General features: G+C 35.3%; 1 protein-coding gene across 2 annotated transcripts in view; it reads left to right on the top strand.

The window, feature by feature from the left end:
- The first annotated feature begins 217 nt into the window (after positions 1-217).
- The window catches only part of LOC110372935 (uncharacterized), a 113430-nt gene continuing 96823 nt past the window's right edge, over positions 218-16824 (top strand). For both annotated transcript variants that reach the window (XM_064043687.1, XM_064043686.1), the window contains exon 1: positions 218-430. The gene's annotated coding sequence lies outside the window, so the exon portion shown is untranslated. The remainder of the gene's footprint in view (positions 431-16824) is intronic.

Here is a 16824-nt window from a genome sequence, read left to right as displayed (position 1 = left end):
AAATTGCCAAATAAAAATGCACGTTATTTTTAATTAAATATAAATAATATGCTTTATTTTAGAGTAAAATCTAATTGATCTAAAATATTTTTCGGCGCGTTTAATTTTACCAAAAACATACTATGTATAAGACAACGATATGCTTTGACGACAACAAAACGCAGAAGAACTGTTTTACCGACCCTGAAGTTAGCAACAAGTCGTCGCTGTCAACTGGTAAGCTGTCAATTTCCAAATGTCAAATCAACAAACGAGTGGAGGCAGTGTTTATTCCTAAATAATTCCTTTGTTGTGTTTATTACTGTATTCATGAATGGATTAGGCAAAGTTAATTGAACAAATACTGTGTAAGTGTGTTGAGTGAAAATTGGAACCGTTCCTTGGTGGTTATTGTTAGTTTTCTTCACGGGAAAGGACACAACGTGTATCGGTACGTATTTTTGTTTTTATTTTTTATTTGCGTGATATTTTATGTTTGTATCTACATCTTACTTGCGTGCTGTTTGTTTACGATCATATAATTAAGGTATTATTTGTTTTAAGTCGCAAAAAACAGTAAAATTTAATTTATGAAATGTGTTATCAAGTTATCAATTAAGTTTCACGCATCGATGAACACAAACGTATAAAATTTGAAATTGTGAATTGATATGGCATTCAAAACGTAATAACCTTTGAACAATGGACTACGAACTACTTGCTTCTTAAGTTATTTTACTGTTTAACATTATTTTATTACTTATATCTATTTGACTTACTTAATCTGATTGAATATAATATTTACATAAAATTTAAATACTTTTGAAATCTCAAGGATTCTCTAAACCACTCTAAAATCACCAGTTTCAATCAACAAGTGTGTATTAAACAAAATATTACATTTTGTTACCATATTTCTCAATAACTACTAAGTTCTATTCAATGTGTTTGTGTTCAAATAATGTTATTACATGTCAATGTTATAAAGGTCAGGTCATATATGGTAAAGGTTAATTGATAAATTAATTAATCCACAGCTCGTCACAAACTATTTTATTATTAACACTCCCATTACTTTTAAATAATAAACTGCCTGATATTGATATAACAAATACTTAAGGATTCTAAAGCATTACACAAACGGTGTAGATTATCCATTATAAAGGAATGACATCTCAAACATACTAATGCTTATTTAAGCAATGGCAGTACCTTTAAAACTGAAATAGTAAATAAACTTTTCTTTCACTATCATCATCATCATCATCATTTCAGCCATAGGACACCCACTGCTGAACATAGGCCTCCCTCTTTGATTTCCACAGATACCTGTTGGAGGCGACCTGCATCCAGCACCTTCCGGTGACCTTTATAAGGTTGTCTGTCCACCTGTCGACAACTTTTATTTAAGTGACTATTATGTAGCATGATGCCAACCTGTATACCAAGAAAACTTTGCAAAAATTATTTTAAAACTCAATGTTATGTAATAAAGCAAGAAATATTTTTATAACTCATGCAAATAATTTCAATGTCATTAATCATGGACATTATTATCTTATCACAAAGAAACATGAGTAATTCTAATGTATTGGATATTGACTATCTTAGTACAAATCACTCACAGCACCAGTAGCGTGTCTGTTATCAAAATATTTTTTTTAAATAAAGTTTGTTTAAATACAATAATCATTTTGAACAATTTATAGTGTAAAGTGTTAGTTAGATAACATGTAAGTTGTTGACAGCAGGATGTTATAGTTTAGCTCAATAATTTTGTTTGTCACTGGTGCAATTTCATGTCCTCCTCCCTCTATGTGTTAAAAACCCAAAGAAATAATGGGACCAACATTAAAGCAATTAAATAATTTCTTGTTTACTTCTATTGTTTTCAGTATCAAATAAAGATTCATAATGTAAAAAGAAAAAACAGATTTGGCAGAATACTCTTAGTCATTTAGACAGATTTTTTACCCTTACTAGTGCGTGTCGCTCGGTTTGGCTTACGCGCGGCCTAAAATCTCTCGCCAGTACACGCATGATTTCAGGCGTCACTGCTCGAACTGGTCATTGTCAGTTGTTAAAACCGAGCGGAAAATCCGCTAGTTTGAAAGTGCTCTATCCCTACGCTGCGCCTATAAGAAGTTTCTCATTGAAACTAAGCAATTTAAAGTTAAATATTACCACGTCCGCTAAAGCATTTACTTACCATAGCTTAAGCAGTCGTAATTTACAGTAAAGTACTTCATATTGACGTTACCTCACGATTCTTACGGGTTTAAGTAGCTCAATATTGACTTTATTGCAACACAATTTACTTGGCTTTCAGTTATTTTATCTGAAAACATCATTAGGCGATAGAGTGACCATATACCTACCTATTAGAGCGTTTTAATTTAATTTCAGGTTTCCTTAATGCGGTTAAAATGCTATTGGATTATCCAAGGTTGATTATGTAGGTATATAAACTGCGGTATATCAGCGTGACTAGAACATATTTGTCACTATGTATTACGAATATTCAGTTTTCCATTAGACCATTATGAAATCGACTATTTTTCTATTTTTAACCGACTTCATAAATAGGAGAAGATTCGTAGTCCGAATGTTTGCTTGGATGCTTTTTAATCTCATTGTGTTTGTTTTTAAAAATTATATCAGGTATTATGTAATAAATTCAGTTCCTTCATGGATATCCTCTCAAAAAAAATACGCAAATTCGGAAATTAAACGTTAGCCTTACAAACTGTTGGATTTAAACGCATCGTAACGGCCAAGGATGAAAAAAATATAATTTGCATAATTTATTCATACAAGATCAGTTGAAACAGAAACAATAGGTAGCACTACTATTAATGCACTACGCATACAAAGTTGCTTTGACGAAATATTTTAAACGATGGATGTCCTATGTATGCAGTCTCTTAGAAACGCCTCCTCCATCGTTAAAAAAATCTTTTATGCTGAATTTACACTCTTGATTCATCAGTCTTTCGTAGATAGTCACACCATCTTCCCTCGTCTATCTTACTCGATTCGAATCCAAGTTAATCCTTTGTCAGATTTTGAACTTGACTCGGCATACTCTTATTTACTTAGCAGTTAGTTTCATGAACACAGTTCTACATATAACGTCAGTATGAGCAATTTAGAAACTTGATATCTTGAGGTTGTAGAATGTGGATTTTTAACCGACTTGATAAAAAAGAGATCCTTCTCAATTTGAATGGTTGTTTTTGGTCCGGCCAAACTATAACCTACAGGATAATGCGCATAACTCTATAACCTGTTTAGTGTTTATAGATCCAATAGTATCCAAAGTAAATACCAATAGTTGATATTTTGGTCATCATGTTTTTGTTGGTTTGTGACATTCAATTTGGAATGTTGTAAGTAGCAATAACAATATATTCTAGATGTCGAGACGAAATTTCACCAACGCACAAAAAAGAAATGCCATCTACAACAGACTCCTAGAACTAGTTCCAAAAATACTTGGACAGTCCTCAAAGTTATTTAACATCTGGCGAACCTCTGATAGCGGCAGCTGGGCTAATAGTGGCCTGTCCTGAGTGCTGCACTGGATAAACTGGTATGGGGCCACTAACGGTCCTTGAACCTCCGTATTGCACCGCACTTGTGGCAAATTATTACCGGAATAGGTTCTACAACGTTCGCGCAATATCGACTCAGTTTGGAGAGAAACTTTGAAGGATAAGGTTGAACACAACTGTTGAACTGTTACTAACAACTAGAGAAAGTTTTGGATATTACTGTACAATATATTGGGGCAATTTGGATTTAGTGCCGATAGTCGAGTGTAATATTTCTTGCTGATTTGTTTGACCTTTGTGTTGCTGCAGTATTTTATGCTAAAGTTAAACTTTGAAACAACATAAACACTGTATAATAAAACTCCTATGAAAAATGCCTCTTCACCTGAACTTACACAGTTTTAGCACGACATTCATGTAATAAATCAACTCAAAATACTGCATTGCCACAAACACTAACAAGCATCAAAATTAGCACTCATGATCGAGTGATTCTTTTCCAAAACCTCCACTATTATTATTATGAACAAGACAAGGCTATAAGAAAAACTGCCACATCGATCACAGCGGTCAAGTCTCAACATAGTAGGTATGTAGGTAGATACATTTTCCAATTACAGTAACAAAACGTTTGTGTATGTCAGGGGTCACGCAGAAATGTCAACTTGTAACCGTTGGCGACCACAAAGTGGTGGGCTGTATTTCGCATGGGACAGGAATCAAACTATGTTCAGGTACCATATGGCTGGTTGTTATTGCGGATAGTTGCCATGTCAAACGTGGGCTGTAACACATTTAAGTACTTGCATGGTGGGTAGTGGACAAATTATATTTGCTATAGTTGGCTTGCTCGGAGGTAAAACTGAGAATTTGACCAAACACAGCTCGCTTCTAACGGGATTAGATCTGAAAGTTGCAGGGAATGTAAATGCCACAATCCTAACCCAGCCGATATTTGAACTTCGCATAACTTCAGATCAAATACGGCCATTAACCCTAAAACCGTGCATATTGCGACTGGAGCAATGAAGCAATCAACAAATTCTTAGATAATGGAAATGCCAGCATTTGCACAAACAAGGAACCTCATAACAGTTCCGCCTCATTAAGTATTTTGTCCTTTATGAGACTTGTTTGTTAATTTATCTTGTTGAAAATTTTCACCGCCAAAAATAAACAACGACAAACTTTCCTACCCTTTGGTAATTTAAAACTCAAACTTCTAATGAAAAACCTTAGGCATTTTCCAGAAACAGAAGCCTAAATTATTACAGACCTTTCTGTGCTTCGCTCAATTTTATACAACCCATAGCCTGAACTAACAAAATATGAATTGCAGACTCCAATTTAAAATTGAAATTCGTTAGTGAAGTTAACTCTGTTAGTGTTGCGTTGATTACAGCGTTTGGCTTGGGCTCCGTTCAGTCGGGTTGAGCTGGAACAATCATACCAACGTACCTAGCTAGAGGTACATTACTGAACTTGTGTGACCCACTTTGTGTTTACCAACCTGCACTGGTTCAGAACGGTCAAGGATTCCTACTAATGCAGATTCTTAATGTGTATTTAAATTTTCTTTTCGCTGAATGCTCGCGATAACATCTTGAAGTTATGGCTATTGAATTTTCAATAAAGAAAGCGTTGCAAAGTTAACATTTTATGTTTATTCTGCTTACTTGGTTCGTTTGTTTCAGTCTTTTATTGTTCGTTTTCGCAACTTGTAAGATAAGAGCAATTTTCATTTATCTCATCCGTTTAGTTCAAGATAGTTATATCGTTCCTTACTTTGGCTTATACAACATTTAATTTATTTTCACTTTACAACTTCCTAGTTTCTTCAGTGGTAATTATAGGTATTAATTCAGTTTTTGCATCAAAATTGTCAGCAAAAGGAAGTGATTAAAAATCTAATCTAACATCACCTTCATCTTGAGCAATCAGAATAGCATCAGTCAAGTTTTTGTCAACTGTTTCACGTTGTGTATCCTCCGAGAAACAAGTCTTCCAATTACCGCGTCCGGTGTTACGGGGATAATTTACTAGCACCATCTCTTTTTAACTCGTCTAAAAGGCATATTTCTGTCTCTTTCCCGGTGTTCGTGCCTGGAAGTTAGATCAGATAATGGTGGCTGTTAAACGCATTACCTCGCGTTCAGGTAGCTTTGTGTTAAAATCTTTTGCCGTCAAGAGTTTACTTGAGAAAATTATTTCTGAGATGAGTAAGATTTTCTCATGTCATAAAAGTTTAATAAGCCTTTTGAGACATTTCTTTCTGAGCTGAAGCAGGAAAATCAGTGAACGGATAGTTTGGTGACACTAATGCTTTGGAGGCACAATATTTATTTATTTACTCCTTAGCCTGTACATTTTCGAATTGGTTTTCCTTGTACAAATGAAAATAATTTAGACCGTCGCGTCGCTACCTCATTTTTCGTATTTCCTTTTTTATATTTCGGTCTAGATTGAACCTAGGTATTCTGAATTTAACTAGTTTTCTTTCTTATCATACCTGCCGTAACAAATTAGTTGACGCGAGTAAAACGTGACTGAAATTCCTTTTGATGGCAGTTCTCGAAAATACTCATTAAAAATTTTGTTTATTTTCTCGGGGTCTGTATCAAAATTAACACTTACTTTAAAAAGCAGGTTAATTGTTCTAAACTACTAGATGTTTTAAAATGGTCTACATGGCAGGTGGCGGGCAAAAGTTTAAACCGTTCAACAGTTATCCAAAATCAATTGTCGGTATCCATTTGCTTTCGTCATTCTTCCCAGGCAGTCAACACCACTTTCGTAATCCTAAGATCTTTGCAGTTAATAAGATCGCTATCTTATCAATTCCACTTAAATGTGGCATCACAGCCCAACGTAATTCTCTATTAACTCTTTTGCAAAAAAACTGTTGTTTAACAAAGAAGTTCTCAAGAAAACAGAGAGCAACAGTTTGCTGGTAATGTGTACAGTCCCTAGACAATGGGTCATTACGAGGCATTACGAAAATAAGGCGTAATTTGATGAAAAAACCGCCAAGTCCAAGTTGGGTGGGCTCCGTAGATTCTTCAATTAATTTGAATATAATGTGTTTGTTGAAATTGTTATTGTCATCTTACTGCAAGAATATATGCTGACTTTGTTGCATTATGCGTGTAATAAACCTCTGTCTTGTTGTAGCGGAAGCTACGTCTCCCTGTACATAACAGGTAGCCTTCCTCTATACCTAGTACCTATTCAATTTTTATTTCAGCTGATCCAGAAGTTCCTGAGATGAGCGAGTTCAAGAATAGATTCGTGCCCTTTAATTCTGCAAGTCCTTCCTTTATAAGTTAAATATTTGAACCAAAATTGAACAGCTAGCTTGCAAAATTCCAGATAGCGAACTTTAAACTGTTTCTTGTTTATCTTGGTAACCCTAAAATCTCAGTAACGACACACAAATGACTCGGCAATTTAGTTTCATAACCGTGCTACATTTTGCGGAAAATCGGTGTGCTATGGACGGTCGTGATTGAAAGAAGAACATTAGTCGCTTCAACAAATGTTTGGTTTACGGGCTATAAGTCATTGTCACTCTGTATTGCGACTAAAACAAAGTTTTTGATATTAATGATCTTATTAAACTTTATAATAGTAATAGTAAATAGTAGCAGTGATACGATCAATTTTCATTCATCTTTTATTTACATGAATCTCTAGCTCGTCCAAGTATCTGCCATTATGCCAAACATTTATCTTCACTGCGTCTAAAAAAGCATGCAGCAAATATCATGGATGACCAGTTACGCGCATCCTTTACTCGAACTCACCAACGTGTGCCAAACATTGGCCCAACATAAAATACGTGACCATTGCCTCTTTTGATGGCTAAGATTGGAAGAGGTGAGGTACAAGGCCAGCAATGGATGTCGTATTCGGTGTTGGCCATCCAATGTTAGTGATTACATGAAAGCGGATCGCGTGTCACGATGTTGATTGATGTTACCAAATTGATTAGTAACGCGTTCACGCTGTTTCCTAGTTTTTCTTTTAATAATAGCTTACGTGAGGTTTTTTGTTTGAATTGTTTTACGTAAGGCTATTTGCGGAAGGATTATTGTATGGTTTTATCCTTTTGTATACCTAGGATAAAACAATATTTAATCCTTTTGTAGGTATAAATTCTACGTTAGAGGTCGTCAAGTAGATTTGAGAAAAAGCTCTAACACTCGTTAGATGATTAAAGCTTCTCGACATTAAGAAGATCTTTTTGTGTAGTATTTATTGTCCCAACGTTATTTATTTAGTTCCTTACCTATAGATTTATATAAGTAGGTACTTACTCCAATTGATTTCTGACCACGTCTTTCTACGAAGACGTGAAATCCACTTAAGTGTCAAAGGTGGACCCTCAAAATAAATGTATTTTGTGTTACAATAGATTGTATTAAAACGTCCATTTTCTTTTTATTACTTTTGTTGTATTTACTCTTCCCAACGAAGTGTTTTCCTTTGGGACATGGGGACTTCAAGCATTATTTCATTTCATCTCAGGCTTTTAGACACAAAAAAATAAAGAAATATTTTGCTGTTACGTAGGTTCACGTTTACCCTCAGTGAACATTGAAGTATGTCTGAAAGCCGAGCAAATACTTGATACTTGACACCAAACTGACGTAAATATATGAGAGTCTAGGCGCAAATAAATTGTTGCGTGGCAGAATATGCCTATCGTAGTGCGAAACGTATAAAGTTGTAGGCTGGGTGAAGCGGAGCCAAAAAGAGCGGACCCCTAGTGTTTGAAGGGTGAAAATTGCAGAAGCTGCCAGCTGGGTACTATATTTTGAGTAGATAAAAGATGTCCTACTTTTCAGAGTGTTCTTTATAGTTATTATTTTTGAGTACCTTTTGGTTTACGCGTTTCTAAAATAACAAATGCTAAAAGGTATTAACTTTGTTGCGTTTGTATCTCTTTCGTTTGATGTCTCTTACAAAGCAATAAAATGAAAAGAATTTTAGTTTCAGGCTATATTTGAAAATTACTTTTGACTATATCAAACTAACAAGGAAAATAGCTAAGTAGATTAGAGACAATAGGGTTTGTCGTTCGGCTAACGACACGTTTAGACGTAATGACAATGAACAGATTCGTGGAAACTTTAGTTTAACTTTGGATGGAAACAGTTTGCGAGAATACGTAATGATGTAGAAAATGGTAGGGGTTAGATATTTTTGGCAAAAAGTGGAATAGGTACCTCATAAGTGGGCGATGAAAATACCACCAAGCTATTATCTGCTCAACGCTGGGATAGTTAAAGTTCACCAATTTATCTGTACCAATTTCAAAAGAAAGACTATAAAGTCTTAACAATGATATATCTACCCACAAATCCACTCAGTTTCCTTTAAAATAAAAGCTCTTGAAGTAGCTTACTAAACACTTCTAGACTGTAATGTACGAGAGATTTCCAACTTGATATGTTTTCCGCTCCAACTCGCTCCGTGCACTGAGTGATAGGTATTATGTGGTATTACACACACTATTGTATATGTATGTACTAGGAATATTAATGGTTTGAGGTCTCTAGTATAACCCGAATATGTTTCTGCTGGTATGAATAATTTTATGGACATAATATGCTGTGTTTATTGTTCCAACCTGTTGGATTCTTATAAATAATTTCTGAAGTGACATAACTCACACCTGTATATCTAAGGGCATAAACGTCATAATCAATCGATTAATTGAACTGGATATGATAAATAATGTCATCACTCACATATAGAATAATGATATTTATATCTTAAGGATTCGAATCAGGAAAGACAAATAAAACTCGAACAGAAATAAAATAAAATCCTTCATTCAGTTAGCGTGCCCGATGTCCTCAACCGAAAATAAAACGTCCTTTCCGCTAAAATCTGTCGAAAGCAAGTCTCGACAAATATCTGCGATCTTTTCCGCGTCTAATTGAATGGGTAATGTCTGTTTACGTCGGCTGGTTCCAAAATTTATTCATAGCCACGTAAACTGACTTCGATTCTCCTGTTACCAAGGACTTTCTTACATCCAGGCCGAAATTTTAACCAGTATAATTAAGCCCTTCGATTTTTTAAGTTCCATTTTCGTGTCATCGATATAATTGCAGATGATTTATAAGATATGTATGCTGAATGAAACTATGGTAAACACATATGGATTCTCTTTTGTGTTCCTGAAAAGGACCCCAGTCCCAGTTCTGAAGGCTTATTGAAACAGACCGTGTAATTGGATAGGTAATCCGCTTGACGCAATCGATAAGCCTCGGTTTAGGTTAGATTTTATTTCAGTAGGATTTGTAGGTATTGTAGATGTTGTTAGGCCAGAAAGTATTCCAGATTCAGGTCACTATGATTCACACAAAAATAAGATATGATGAACAACATCAGAAATAGCACAAAGTTGAATACCCGCTAAAATATTCATGTCAACAACAATACTTGCTAGAAAAATTGCTTCTGTTTTTCTGAAAGATCATTTTCTTCTTATAATGAAGGCACTTGTCCTGAATATTGACGCAAATCTAAGGCCATCAGTGTTACTCAATAGAATGGATTATCGCTCCCACGGTCACGGTATCCATGCGAAATCAGATACTAGTTTTAAAGTCAACAATGCCTAGGAAATTGTAGGCAGCCACTTATTAACAAGACTGATAAAGTGTGACTGAAGATTATGAGGTCTATACATGTTTAATTATTGCTTTTTTGCTCAGCAATGGATGGAAGCCTTGTTTGGCAAAGGCAGTTTTCTTACTTCAAATGGTCAACCAAAAGGTTAGTATTATATGATTACGTTTTCTAATGCACAAATTGAAGATGGTTTATGTTATTGTAACCTTGGTTAAGCCGTGAACAAACGTACTATCTCAATATTTAAGTCATATTTGGCACCCTAATAACGCGAGCTTGGCAGGCAACAGAGCGATCTTGCAAGAATCGCTGTCTGAGTATTGTTTAGAATCAAAAGATTTACTGAATTGCTTGGCAAGCGGGTAGTCAAATTACATGCAACGTTATGATAACAAACGGCAGCTGCAACACATCTTCCTAGAAATGGAAACCGACCATTAATATTAAAAGCAAACACGATAATTTAAAACCTCGTAAATCCATCGCAATTATTTTCAACTAATTACAGCAGGCGTGTTTTATTACAGTATCATTCATAAAAGTTGAATAATTACCATTTATAATGAAGGTGAATGCAACCAATTAGTTATTAGATACAAACATTGGATAGGTATATTAACTTTCTTTACAATCATGATAAAATTATTTTGAAAGGAATGTTTTATTTGTTCCTATCCAATAGATCTCTCGTTTCATTTGAATATCATTTTCAAGCCTCGTAGAATGCGTTCTTACTTTTGCACAGGCTGCGATTTTGCCTTTCACAGATTCAAAACAAGGTTTTTTTACTTAGAGGACAGTAAAAAAAAACATTTGGTGAAATCAATACTTTGAATTAAGATTGATCTTTCTTTGCATTATTTAGTAGATTACTAACTGAATACGAAAGAATAAAAGCAATCCCCAATACGTTTAAATCTCATCTAATACAAAAAATAACGGTTTACGATCAATGTATTATGCACAAGACAAAGGAACACTTTACTGAAATCTTCAGAATTCTATATGAGATAGCTCTTTTCTCCCACATTTGCGGTTCGACGTTTACATCGCCTTTGCTTCAAATATGCATGTATCACTCACTTTTATTTTCTACCGCATTGCAGGCAGAATCTATTAGTTTCCACGGAACAGAATCACTGGTTTTAAAACCTATTGTAAATAAACAATAGGCAAAGAATTTCTTACCGCCTTGAATTACTTCAACTACTTCAAGTATAATCACATTCCTATTCCGATGCTTATCGCGGAACAATATCGGTCCAGACGCGAAAGCATTTCATATACGCCTGAAGGAATCGATAAACTTAACAATAACAATACCATGATCATTCCAGTCAAGATCTGTATCTTAATTACACGTGTTTCTAGTTTCCCGGAACCCTAGTTGATTTGAAATAGCTGTACCTACCTATCTATCCACAGTCTATCTACCTATCCATCTATCTATCCACAGTCTATCCTATCTGGAATTCTGTAGTCGGATTTACACTACGGTTGTTAGCTCCTCGGAGCGCCATCCCACGCAATTCCGTTCGTCATTGATTGGGGAAGGAAGTTGGTTTGTCACGCACTGCATAACGATCATTGCTATGCATCGTACGGTGGCTTGGGTTTGTGACATTATTCTGTTCTTGGTAGGGCCTTTTGGAGGCGTAGACTTCAATTGTTTTATTTGTACTTGTAGCTTGGTGACGTGGTTGTCTTTTGATGAATGTTGAGTTGATTTTTTGCAGCCTACTCTTTCAATTTATTTTATTTTTACTCTTCTTCTCTTTTCTCAACACTACCCAATGCGATGCTTCGAATAGTTTTTCAGCTTTTTCAACGTGATGATTTAGAAAATTATCTCATTTATTTCGCTTCAATTTCTAACAACATTGACTTGATTACGATTGCGTTTGAATGCGCATCACATTAGAAACATAAGTTGCCAATCAAAGAGGCATTATAGACTATTTTATTTCGACACGATTGCAATTACTTGTAAAAACGAAGCGTATTGTTATTATCTATAGATGTTGCCATCGTTAAAATGTCGTCAATGTAAGTTTTATTTGTGACTAGATTACTATTAATGTGATCGAGTTTCGATGTTTATATGATAGAGGTAATTTTCCCTAAAGGACAATGGATTCTGATTTGTTTCTTAGTAGTACTATTTGTGTACCTTCATTATAAGTGGGACGTATCCAAAAAATTAATGTTACATTATCAAATATTGGCACAAAAATTACGTATCTGCCCAGATTTTGCTCTCTTAAAATAAAACCTTGTTCTCAAAAAAGGAAAATACTAGAAAACGAGTAACACCCACAGATTTGGTAACTTGTTACATGATCATTGTTGAAAATTCTATAATTGGAGGTTCTATTTCTGGCTGCAGCCACAGTAGCCTTTTAAATATGTATTTTTCGCCCACGCAACCCCAAGTCCTTTCTTTAACGAGATTTTCGCGTAATGTTGTTAGCATCTGCGTCATTCTGCTTTTATACTGATACACCTGTTTCTGCAGTTAAAAGTATTAAAGGTGTGAATGAAATTATGGAATCATTGTTGTTTCAAGGACTTGCTAGTCTTGCTTTTCAGCTTCAGAATTCCCCATCTCCTGTTTCCAGTATCTAGTTCAGATGCTTTGCCCTTCCTCTGTGCTGTGGTAACTTTACAAGTATAGAGAGTAGTCTTATTTAAATTCAAATTACATTTTTGTGTGACCCAAAATATTTCTGCAAAATAGAATGTAATAAAGTTTTCCTTGATTGTGTTTTGGCGCTCGCATCTCATTCTGCGTGGTGGATGATTATATTTGGTTTCCTCTCGTGCCGCTAACAAGCCAATTATGGTTAATTTATTCATAACCACCTTGTAACTGCGTTGTAATTAACTACAGCCGACTGTTGGAAACTTTTTATGGTGTCTACCGCCTAATTTGAATGTGATACTTTTTGTTTGATGAGGTAAGTTAGGTCTGAATTAAGATTTTTTTAAATCCTGTAAATTTTGTTAGCTTGATAGACTATCGCTAACTGATCGTTAAAATCAGGACCATTTAAATGTACTTATCCCATTGAATCCTGTCAACCATATCCATGTGTACATTTCCTAAAAGCAAATTCAATCCCAGAGCGTTCTGAACTCCACCCAGTTAAATGCAACAACCGTTTAATTTGTTTAAACGTTTCCACTTTGTTCCATGTCATTGAACTTGAAAAACGTCAGTGTGACTCCCGGATGCTATCGAAATGTCAATCGCATACCCATTTGCCATAGCTTCGATTACACGCATCGTTTCAGTTACAGCGGAGCCCGCCATCTTGTGACGTCATAAAGAGCTGACTATACTCCTCCCTTCCATAATAAATACAGGCAAGAAAACGCGAAAAGGGAATAATCAGACTATAAAAATAATAAGCTCGGAAGACTTCGCGAGCTGTCGAAAACGGCAGTAAAATGAGCCATAAAAACACCAATTCAGCCTTACCCCAGCTTCCTGGAAATAATTTGGGGAAAAATTCGTCGCAAAAGGTTGGATAGCAGCAAATCCCAAATTAGTTGGTGTATTATGTTGGGTAAATAGATAAAGTAGATAAACACAACCACAATGCTCTCAGGCCATAGAAATAGGCGGAAAGCGAAGTAGCCCATTACCGGCCGGGCTAGCCGGGTCGTACCGGTCCGGATGCAGGCTTCCGTTCGACCTCGTCCATAGCTTGCTTCTCGTGTTTCAAGGGTTAATAGTCAATGTCCCAAAACCTACCTACAAGTTCTAGTTATATCTTGAGAGTATTTGAGAGTACCTACGTATCCAAGCTGATTTGAATGTCTGTAGGTCTAACTAAGCAATCAAGACTACAGACTACAAGGAATGCTGATCACATGTGAGATTAAGTACCGAGAATCAATGCATGGCGCCCTTTCTAAACCTATCGAATTTCATCCAGGCGGAATTCTAAGCTGCTTATCAGCACATTCCTTTCTTATTGCATAATGTTCAGCCTATATCACGCATACAAAATTCGGCAACAAACTGCCGCAAGGGTGATCCCTTAAAGTTATGTGTTTATTGTACCCAAATTCACGACGATGACAGGGGCGTACCCAAAAATCTTGATTTATCGTACTTAAACATACCAGTATCCTTCTCGACAACAAATCGTAAATTTTTGGAACGATCCTTATTCCCCTGGGGCATAATTTTACCCGTTAATACGTTTTCGAATATTTTAGTTCCTCATTGTTGTAATTCAGTATTCCCCTTAATACAAGCCCTTGGGGTACATAATTGTAGACTCCCCAGAATCAATTACCGTTGACAAATTTGCTCTGGGAACACGGAGTATCAATATTTGAATAGTCTGCCTCCTTGCCGTTCTGTGAGCCTGGTACCTGCTCGTGGCGTAATTTCACATAATGTCCTAGTTTCTGCTCGTGTCATTCAGTTTCTCCAGCCTTTTCTGCTGGTATGAAAAATATATAAAGAAGTTGTGTTCGAATATTTATTGAGAAATGCTTAGCTTAAGATATCAACTTATATTGCAAATTCTATGATTATTTATGTTAGTAAAGGTGTTACATGAAATAAGGTTAACCTTGTTTAAGTAAAACAATTAAATAAAGCAGCTGCAGCGCTTTTATTTTTGTTTTACTGTTAGTTTTGTCCCTAGATTTATTTGTTTGTATTTGTGTGTGTTTCGTTTTCTGCGTCATTTGTGTGTAAAATAAATGGTTTTTCTTTCTTTCTTTCTTCTTCTTTCCTTGGACATAAGAATCTTATGCGCAAAATGTCTGAAAAAGTATTATTATTTTATCGATAATTTCCAATTAACAATTTCACGTTCCACAGACGGGTTTTCAATCATACCTTATCCCCAATCGAATATCGAATTAATATTTTAAAATCAATGTGTTCCACATTTGCTAGGGTATGACTTGGTTTAATTAATCTACGTCAGTGGTTTTCGCTCGAATTCATTTTGTGACATATTCGAATTGAAAATGACACTTCGACTGCCGGATATTTTTCTCACTTTGATGTTCCTGATCATTACGTAACTTGTGCTCCTGGTAAAATTGACAATGTACGTTCTCAAACATAATAAATGTATAAAGTTACTTGAAAGTCTACCTACATATTTCCGTTATGTTCATTAGTATTGTTACAAGCTTCAACAATACTAGATCTATCGCAAACTTTATTTTCTTCCCGCAATAAAAATGCATTTTTTATGCAGCGCTGTCGTTTCAATTTTTATTGCAATGGATTTAAAATCGAAATTATGGTATCGACTGGAACTTTAGTACGTATCTAATTGAATAGCGACTGGGTTTTATTTACAGTTAGTCAATTTTACGTTCGTTCATAAAACTTGCCCAAAATCCAATCTGTTCCATTCAATGTCAGTATCCGTTTTAGTCTGAGATCTTGATCTGATGTACCAGTTTTCAAAATAAGTTTACCCTTCTGTGCTCTTACGAAATTTTCGAAGGGGCATCATCTTTTCAATGATTGTTATTGCGCAGATACAATAGCCGTAACTAGTACAATAGCATCAACAATCGTTAGTACTGAGGCCTGAGCTAAAGAGATTTCAGCAATATTTATAGATTGAGCAACGGTTATTATTATTATTGAAAATAGGATAGAAATAGGGCATAAACCATTCAGGTCTTAGGAAACGATGATTGAGTAAGACTAGACCAGCTTAGCAGTATGAAGTATTGCGGTAGTAAAATATTGGATCATGTCAAAACTGTTACGAAACAGATTATGGGGCAGTAAATGAATAAGGTTAAATAGGAAAAAGTTTGTAGGAACGAACTGGTACCTAGCATAGATGTTACAGTATTTAAGATGATGATAAGTACCTACCTACTGTAACAGGTTTTCTTTATTACAGAATACTTTATTAAAAATATCGAATTAAATCTAACTCTAGTACTGTTTCCTCATTGCGTATTCAAGAAGCACTTGAACTATAAATCTTGAGAGCAAATATTTCCAGATCAGAAGTGAGCAGAGTTATAGCCCCAGTCGGAAACATTATGGCCCTAGAATTTTATTACGGTTACAGCAAATTATTTTGTTGCTTTTGAACAGCTAAAATAATTAGACTTGCTTCCACTTTTTTCTAATTTTCGTATGCCACGAGTGGGCGATAAATTATATCATTTGTATAATTCAAGGTTATTAATCCAATTTTATACAGATGCGATGTTTGAAACCACCTTATCCGTTACAAAGCCACTGACTATCGAATACCAAAGGCTGCTTGCCTTTGCTTGGTTATCCTGGATGAATTTTATGTAAAGATAATCAAAGTACTCCTACTAGTGTTGGGAGAAATCAAGTAGCAGAAACAGCCATTTTTTTACATGTAGCTCAGTAAAACGCTTAATCTGGAACCAATTTGAGATTGGTGGAACGCCTTAATCAGCGATTTCAACACAATGCCGTGACGTTCTTTGTAAACGCGAGATAAAAGATACTAAGGATTGTTTACTATTGTGAGTTGCACAAGAGGTGATGGGGTTTACCTTCCTTGCTGATGGAAAATTGAAGATTCTTCTATCTAGAGATCATCATCGCTATTGTGAATGTGTGAAACAATGAGAGCCTAAAGTCTATAAACAGCAAAAACCTTCCTGT

The sequence above is a fragment of the Helicoverpa armigera genome, chromosome 3, assembly GCF_030705265.1.
Source record: "Helicoverpa armigera isolate CAAS_96S chromosome 3, ASM3070526v1, whole genome shotgun sequence".
Lineage (NCBI taxonomy): Eukaryota > Metazoa > Arthropoda > Insecta > Lepidoptera > Noctuidae > Helicoverpa > Helicoverpa armigera.
Note: the sequence above shows the minus strand (reverse complement) of the source record. Positions and strands in the feature narration are given on the sequence as shown.